Source organism: Ochotona princeps, chromosome 18 (assembly GCF_030435755.1).
Source record: "Ochotona princeps isolate mOchPri1 chromosome 18, mOchPri1.hap1, whole genome shotgun sequence".
NCBI lineage: Eukaryota > Metazoa > Chordata > Mammalia > Lagomorpha > Ochotonidae > Ochotona > Ochotona princeps.
The window spans coordinates 18498425-18507585 of NC_080849.1; the positions used below are offsets into that span (position 1 = coordinate 18498425).

Here is a 9161-nt window from a genome sequence, read left to right on the forward strand (position 1 = left end):
TATAAATGGAACATTCCAACACCAAAAAATAATTAATAGTTGGATTGGTTCTATTTACAGCAAAATTATTTTCAATTTATTTGTATGTCTGCTAGTTAGAATTCAAGCCTCAAGGAAGAATTTGCCATCAAGAGCAAAAGAATGTTATCAACTGTGGTTAACTTTTTAAGTTGGTCTTCAAGAACTCTATTTGTTCTATAATATAGAATTATTGAATCCTGAGGTTGGAAGAGACCTTAACATAATTGAAATTCTGCACATTTGCGATGAAAAATTGTAGAAACCTGTATGTTTTGAAACTGGTAATGAAACAGCACAGAGAAACAATAGAGTTGGATAAGAATAGGTTTTTTCATTATCCTGAATGCTGAAGTTAGGAAAAAAAGAGGAACTAATTAAAGGCAAGCCACCGAGCAGAAGTTTGCAGAAACTCCAAGGCAGTGGTGGGGGCATTCCAAGGGCTTTCCAGGGTGGAAGGTACTTAATCTTTTTTATCATGTATGGTTTCCAGTCTTTCAAAAATATTTATTTCATTTATTGGAAAGGCAGAGAGTGACAGAGTGGGGGAGAGAGAGACAGAGATCTTTCACCTACTGGTTTACTCCTGAAATGACAATAAAATCTGGGCCAGAGCCAGTAGCCTGAAACTTTATTTAGGTCTCCATGTGTGCGGCATCATTCCAGGCACCTGGATCATCTTCTGCTGCCTACCAAATGCAATAGCAGGGAGTTGGATCAGAAGCAAAGTAGTTGGGCTGTTGCAATGGCTCAACTGGCTAATCTTCCACTCAAAACACAGCATCCCATATTGCTGCCAGTCATGCCCTGGCTGCTCCACTTCTCTTCCAGCTCCCTGCTTGTGGTCTAGAAAGCAGCAGAGCATGGCCCAAGGTCTTGGCACCCTGCACCCATGTGGGAAGCCAGGAAGAGATTCGTGACTCCTAGCTTTGGATTCAGTTCTGGCTGTTGTGACCACATAGAGAGTGAATCAGTAGATGAAGAGCTTCCTCTTTCTCTCCTTTTTTCTGTAAAATCTGCCTTTCCAATAACTAACTAACTAAATAAATGATTTTAATGGAAGAAGAATAAGAAGCTAAGAATCCATCCCATATGGGATGCTGGTATCATAGACAGCAGATGGTACCACAACAGTGCAAGCCCCTCTACATTAAGTTTTAAGGGAAGGGATTATATTTATTCTGATATTCAAGTTATAAGTAATAATAGTCTATTCAATAACCTGCTATTATTAGAATCTATGATTCAACAAGTTAAAAAAAAAGAAAATACAATCTGTGTGAATGTCATAGGGTGCTTCAATAGGTTGTGAATGCATCAGGAGATAAATAGAAGTGCAAAGTGCATCATGGTTTCTGACATGGTCCTCCAAAGAGGACAAAACATAATAAACACACTTGGATTGGACAGGCTCCATACTTGCCACTGGATAGAAATGGAGGGGTTACAGCCAGAAGAGAATACAAGTATAAAACACATACACACACACTCAAAAATAAGAAGTGGAATTACCATATGAACCAGCAATTCCATTTCTGGGTATTCAACTAAGAATACTGAAAGCACTATCTGGAAGGGACATTTGTATGCCCAAGGTCTTAGCAGTATCATCTCAATAGCCATGAGATGAAAGTAATTCAGACTGCCCAAGGGTGAATGAATGAGCAGAATGTGGTATACACATACAATGGAATAGCATTCTGCCTTACAGCAGAGGAAAGTTACGACACATGCTACAACATGGATGAACATTGAAAGACATTATGCCAAGCGAGTAAGGGACAAATATTGAATGATTCCACTTATGTGAGGTAACTCAAGTGTTCAAGTTTATAAATTCAGAAAATAGGAAGATGGAGGCAAAGATCTGAGGAAAACAAAAATGAGGAGCTGTTTAATTCAAACAGATTTTCAGCTTTGTAAGACAGAAAAGCTTTAAAGATCTGTTTTAGAACAATGATTACTATAATTTTTCTTTTAATTTGAGAGGCAGGGAGAGAGACAGAAAGGCAGAGAGAAAGAATTTCAATCTGCTGGTTTACCTCCCAAATTTATGCAACATGTAGGGGCAGACACAGGCTAGGACAAAGCTGGAAGCCCAAAATTGTATCTAGGCTTCAGACATGAGTAGCAAGAACCCAGTGTTCTTCTGCCTCCTAGGGTCTGCGTTAGCGGGAGCTAGAACCAGGTACCAGACCCAACACATCTTGAATGTTAGACTAAATGCACACTCTATGATGGAAACACTTACATTGTATTTGTTTTACAACAATTTAAAGTATAAGAGTAAAAATAAACAATATACATATAACCTCCAGGAAACAATACAAGTAGAGCAGATGAAGTAGCCTCAAGACGAATGAAAGAAGAGACCCAGGAGTAGTAATGGTGTCATGTGAGGCCATTCATGGGACAAGCATGACATGGAAAACTCATGGGCCTTTCCTTCTAACCCACTTAGTGCTGCTGCAAGCAGATATTTACACAGCCATGTTTGTATCTCTGTCTTCGATTCCAACCCCAACATCCTTGAAGGCAGGTGCCTCATCGGTGTCCCCATCAGTCTATCTCTGAAGCCATCATATTGACTGACACCTTATGGGCACTTCACATTTTTGGCATGCATGAATCAATGAATGTTTAGCTGTAGGGATCTCCATCCTGTAAGAGCCAAATAACAATGAAAGCAATTTCGGAGATAGAATGCAATTGGAAACAAACACTACAGAAAATAAACCCAAAAGTACTGAGGCAAATGTTGTTGCCTTGAGAAGTCTGCACAAAGGAGGGGGCTGAGGTGAGTACCACCGTGCTGTACCACTCCTGCATCTGGATTATGGACAGTTTGCTGCTGTTCGCAATAAGCATGTCAACCCACTCAACTAGAATCAAACATAGATAGCTTTATTTTCAAGGTCCTCTGATTCTGCTTCCAAAAGTTCTACTTTGTCCCGTGAACCTATGACTAAACAGGAGAAAATCGCTACGAATTCATAGTTCTGATTCTGCAAGTATCAATTTCTCTGGGATACACCTTCTTTCTCTTTAAAACTGTGATGGCCTTAACATTAAACTTGGCATCTCAAGTCTGATGAAGTCACAACAAAAAATAAATTAAAGCTATTTATAAAAATATACATCCATGTATATGATGATAAAAAAACAAGACCTTGAATTTAAGAACTAGTCTCAGAAAACAGTACCTCATTTATCTACCAAGAGACAGAGATAAGTAAAAACTCTCTCTGGGTAACAAATGGATTGATATCCATTATTTTTATCCTTACCCATTGACTGAATATTTTTAAAAAGTAAATAAAGGTCAGGAAACTTGCCCAAGGTCACTCTATAAGTCAATGATGGAGATGAAAATAAAACTCAGGCTTCCAGGCTACAGGACCAGAGCATTTTTCTCAGGATATAAATTACAAGACTGGTTAGGTATCTAGATTCTCCAGATGTTGCCATCTCAATGTCCTTGCACCGCCACCCAATGCTTTCACATTTTTTATTGAGTTAGATGAAAGTTTCCCTGCTCCTGACAGCTTTATTACCCCCAAGAAACCATTATCTCTCTCTTACTCAGAAAGTTAGACTCAATTGTTTGTACAGTAACCAAATAGGAGGCAAAGACATTTTTATGATTGATGCACCCTTCAGTAGAAAACAGCTAAAAATATTACTGCTTTGATAGTTCCTTTTTTTTCCCAACCCAGAGGTTAATCGGTTGACACAGATTTTTTTGAAAAGTCCAACCACAAAGAGATAATGTATGTTGGAGAACTCTTTCCAGGCATAAGCAGTGTGTTAACACCCAAAAAGAAGTTTTGAAGAAATGACATAAACATAAGCATTGCTGAGATCAGGTGAGCATTTGGTGGCCTTTGATACAAGTTCAGCAGTCAATTTGATACAACAAGTTGAGCTAAAATTGTTTTTGAGTATGATTATCAGTCCCAAGAGAAAACAAATACATAAACTATAGGAGGAGAAAAGGGAAGAAACATTCAGAAAAAAATGAAGAAAGAAACATGAACATGAGAAAAAATATATGTACATATATAGAGAGAGTAAAAGGATGAACTATCAATCAATAATATCTTTTCATCTATTCTTCCAAAGCTCCTGCACAACAGATGACATCATCCTGATGTGATGACAGAGGCTCAGGTTCCAAAGACCAGAATGTCAGAGAATCAAAGGAGGCGTATTCAAAGGCAGACAGCACCTTCTGTCATTTCCACAAGGGCTCAAGGAAAGTGTGGTGGGGTCATAACAAGTGGAAAGAAATCTAATGCCTGACTGTGGCTCCAAACAACTCTGTGAGGACCCTCTACTGTGTCACATGAAGGAAAGAGCCCAAGGAGCCTTCCCTCCAGATCTTGCACAAGTACCATCAACTCAAAGCAAATAGAGGATGACAGGGATATCTGCTTTTCCACAAATGAATAATACTTATCGGGCTTCTGCTATGGGAAAGGACAGCTAACCAGCCAGGGTTTGTGGTGCACCAGGTCAGGCTGCTGTTTGCAAGGTTGATATCTCACATCGTAGTCGTAAATTGAGTCCCACCTGCTTTACTTTCAATCCATCTCTCTTCTAATGAACCTTAGGAAGCAATGGAACATAGCCCAACTTTGTTGGTCCCTGCTACCCTCATGGAAGATACATATGGAGTTCTGCATCCCTGGTTTCAGCGCAGCCCAGACCCAGTCACTGTGGCCATTAAAGCAGTGAATCAGAAGATAGAAGGTATCTCTCTCTCTCTCTCTCTCTTTCTTTATTTTCACTCTGCCTTTCAAATAAATAAGTAAATAAATAAATCTTACAAAGGACATCCCTTATAAAGATATTGAAACATCAAATAATGTACAATATTTTTAAAAGTAAAAAATAATCAGCATAGGTAAAACATTTGATGAAAGATGAAAAACAGATTACAGTGCTGTGTAACTGCTTGGATGGTAGCCCCTATGGGGCTTGTAAACTATACTGTATTAAGGAATGCAAAGTTTATCCCATTAATTCTGGGAAGATTTCAGGCCAAAATACAGGGATAGAGTTACAAATGACATAATCAAAACTGTTTTGAGGGGCAGGCATTTGGGCCAGCAATTAAGACAAAAATTGGGATGTCCACATCCCATAGAAGAATGCCTGATCTCAAAATGTAAAAAAGAAAAAGAATGTTTGAACTTAAATCGTGGCTCTGCTCCTAATTCCAGCTTTTTGCTAATTCACACCCTCAAAGGCATCGTGTAACAGCTCAAGTACTGAGGTCCCTGCCACTCATGCGGAAAACCCAGGCTGGGTTCATATCTACATATGTTTTTCGTATACATTCATATGCATAATAAAATCTAATTTATAAATGAAGCACAAAAAGAATTTAACAATACCTAACAATAAAATAATTATAATACCTTATAATAAAAATTATGTGATTATAGTCTCTTTTTCAAGAATCAAGATAAATGTTAATATTTTTAGACTATGATTGACAGGTAACTGCAACCATGAGAACTGAAACTTTGGAAAATGAAAGACAATTGTACCCTCCAAAAATACTGTTTCAGTGTTTCCAAACGTATTTAACTGCCTGCTGAAAATCAGGTGTAGCACGTTAAAAACAAAACACATTGTGCTGCACCCAACACTTCAGACCCCAAATGTGTGGGACTTTCCCAACACCAATCAATTCCCCCAACATTCTAGGTACCAATTGGATGTCCTATACTTGAGTCTAATTCTGACATTAACTGTTTGGACTTAATACAGAACCCCCAGTTAAAGTATCAGTCTTAGAAAACAGTACCCCAGGTTCATACTGTAACTGCAAACCTAGAACACCTGTATTTCTGACCAATCATCTACAATCACAGGCTCCAACAATCCAATCTCATTCAGTAATCTGCATGAACATCTCCTAGCACTAACAGAAACACTTACTTTTACTGATTTATTCCAAGGGTTATTACAAAGTGTACAAATGTACAACAGGATGAAGAGATACATGTGGTAGATCTGGAAAGGACCAGAGGGCAGGAGCTTCTGTCCCCATGGAGCTGTGGGGAACACTGGCCCTCCGTGTGGAAGCAGTCACTCGCCCAGCAGTTCTCCAAGCCCTGTAGTTCAGGGATTTCTATGGAAACCTCATCACACAGGTATGATGGATTGCCAACTCCAACCTCCTTCTTTCCAGGAGATGGGACTAAAGGACTGAAGGTTTCAAGCTGCCGATCATGACTTAGTCTTTCTGGTGACCAGCCCATGCCCCGAAGCTCTCTATTTGCTAACAGACAGTCAGCTCAATAGAACCATAGTGCTTTCACCTCTCAGGAAACTTCAAGGGGCTTCAGAGCTCCCCATAGACGCTTGCCTTTTGTCACCACCATCAGTCAGCAAAGTATCTGGGTTTTACAAGCTCTATGTCAAGAACCAGGGACAAAGAGCAGGTAGTTTCATATACCTTTTACTGTGTCACAGTGTCACAGGTGGGAATGAAATCTCACTGGTGAAGAAAATAAATCAATCGTTTGTAGGCAGAAGGAAAGAACACTATGTTTTAAAAGGTGAAGTACAAATAATGGCCATTACAGGTGCTAGGAGTAAAGTGAAAATGTGAAGAATATGAGGGGTTCCCATCTTACTTACTTGGTTAAGATGTATTGAATGATTTGAAATAAAGAGCAACAGAGAGTGAGGGATTGATCTTCTGCTTTCTAGTTCACTCCCTAGCTGGCTCCCTATAAGAGCCAGCTCCTGGCCAAGCTGACATTAGGAGTCAGGAATTTTATCTTGGTCCCCAACATGGGTGGCAGGGCCCCAAGCACTTGGACTATATCTTCCACTACTTTCCCAGGCTCAGTCGCACAGAGCTGAATTGGAAGTAGAAAGGCTTGGTACTGAACTGGCACCTTGACATAGAATGTAATTGCTGTTGGCTTGGGAAAGCTGTGGGTGGGCCAACTAGAAGTGATGCGTCCTGTGTGATTAGTTGGAGGTACATATTTGGCTTTTTCAGGATGGTGCTGAGCTAGAAACAGGGACAACGATCAACAGTAAAGCTCCAAGTTACAAATCAGGTTTTGTCCATTTGGAACCAGCTGTGATAAAAGCTATGGCTAAGCTTCTTGGATTATAACAATTGATAGTGATTTGGCCTCTGCTAAGACTGACTTGTGAGCCTGGCAGTAGCCTAGTGGCTAAATCCTCACATGTACACAGCGGGATCCCATACATGCACCAGTTTGTGTCTCTGATGTTCCACTTCGCAGCCAGCTCCCTGCTTGTGGCCTGGGAAAGCAGTAAAGGATGGTCCAAAGCCTCAGGATCCTGCACCCGCGTGGGAGACTGATAGGAGGCTCCAGGCTCCTGGCTTCGGATCAACTCAGCTCTGGCCATGGTGGCCACTTGGGGAGTGAACCAGCAGATGGAAGATATTTCTCTCTGTCTCTCCTTCTCTCTGTAAATCTGTTTTTCTAATGCAAATAAATAAATAAATCAGTGTAAATAAATAAATAAGACTGACTTGTAATAAGCTGACATCCTGGGATTCTGGGTTGCTTACTGGGGATCAGGGGTTTATTTCCTGGACATTGCTGCAGCCTCCAAGTCAAGCTTCTTTCTATATGTATGGTCTGGTCATTGTCTATTCGCATGAAATAAAGTGTAATGCCAGCGTCAGAAAGGTCCACAAGGAATAGATCACGGTATTTCACATTTAAAACACAGACCCGTACTTGGAACTCCCTGCTTCTAAAAAGGTGGAGTAGATGCACTTTATCCTGTTCCTCCATATAAGCCAACTAAATTCCCTGGACATTATAAATAAGAATCTAAAAGGCTGAATGAAAAAAGTAGACCAAGGAGAGACCTTGGGACCCAAAACACAACTCAGCAATAAGCTCCCTGGTTTTTCTTATGGCTTCATATAGCCCAAGCACGCTGCTGATGTACCAGGCAATCTAGAATACTAGGGTAAGACTCAGAAAGCTTCCAATAAAAACCGCCTCTTGTCAATGAAAACGATGAGAAGCGCAAAAAGAAAAACTTTTAGGCCATAACCACTCATGTCCAAGCAAACAGCACAGCACAAAGTCCTGACCTCAATGCCATCCTCACCACTGAGGACCAGACTGCACTTCCCCAGGCCATGACAAGGTGCACGAAAGGCCAGCAGTGGACAGCTGAGATTTTCACTCATATTAGGCAATAGTGAAACCCACCTTCCCTTCATCAGTAGAGATCACATGGAGAATCAGAACTGCATCCTCACCCAGCAGTAGTGTGCGGAAGCCATGCCAACAGTGGCCAAAAGAAGGTCCTAGATTTGTACCCCTTGTTGGCAGCAGTGGCACTTAGCAATTGACGCATCCTGTCCCAGCACTGCTACAGGATGTCAATACCCAGTTGTGCTATTGAACTCTAGTTTTGCAAGGCTGAACATTTACCATTGGGGAGATTCACACTTGTATTTACAATGATTTCAAAATAAATGATTTAATCTTTAAAAAAAAAAGAGAGAGAAGAAAAGAAGGATAGCTTCTCGGCCTTTTGGCTAAGATCAAGTGTTGTATCTGTTCTTATCAGAAAACAAGAAGGAAATCCAGATTGACTTATGAGTCAGGGCAGCTATGAGTTCTCAGCAGAAAGTGACAAATTAGGTTTGCACAAGATTAACCTGGTTATGGCAACATGTGAACACTCCTGAAATTTATCCAAATTCATCTGAGGAGAATTTGGTGTGTACGTAGGCTGTGTGTTCTGGAGTTTGGCAGCAGCAGAACTGATGTCTGGTCCCCCTTCACTATAAACTATAGGAACCATCAGGGCAGCCCAAGCACAGCCGGAAGTTTCTGGATTGCTGGGGTGATGAGCATGCTGTCCTATGGGAAGTCTTCAGAGAGGCACTTGCAAGTATGATGGATGTCATTACTTACAGAGAACAAGGTCTTGATTTTGAGAGGCTCTTGCTGCTGACAAATATTTGTACACATGTGACCCCTCGGTTCCCCTCAGCAGGATCAACACAAATGAGTTTGATCAGTGACCAGAAGAGCCTATGAGACGATTTTTTCAACAAGAGAGCTTTGAAAATGAAGACTTTAAGATGCTTCCAGTGCAATCATTTTGCTTTCACC

General features: G+C 40.6%; 1 pseudogene; it reads left to right on the top strand.

Annotated features, from left to right (window-relative positions):
- Positions 1-8558: 8558 nt before the first annotated feature.
- LOC118758149 (U2 spliceosomal RNA) lies at positions 8559-8720 on the top strand (annotated as a pseudogene).
- Positions 8721-9161: the final 441 nt, after the last annotated feature.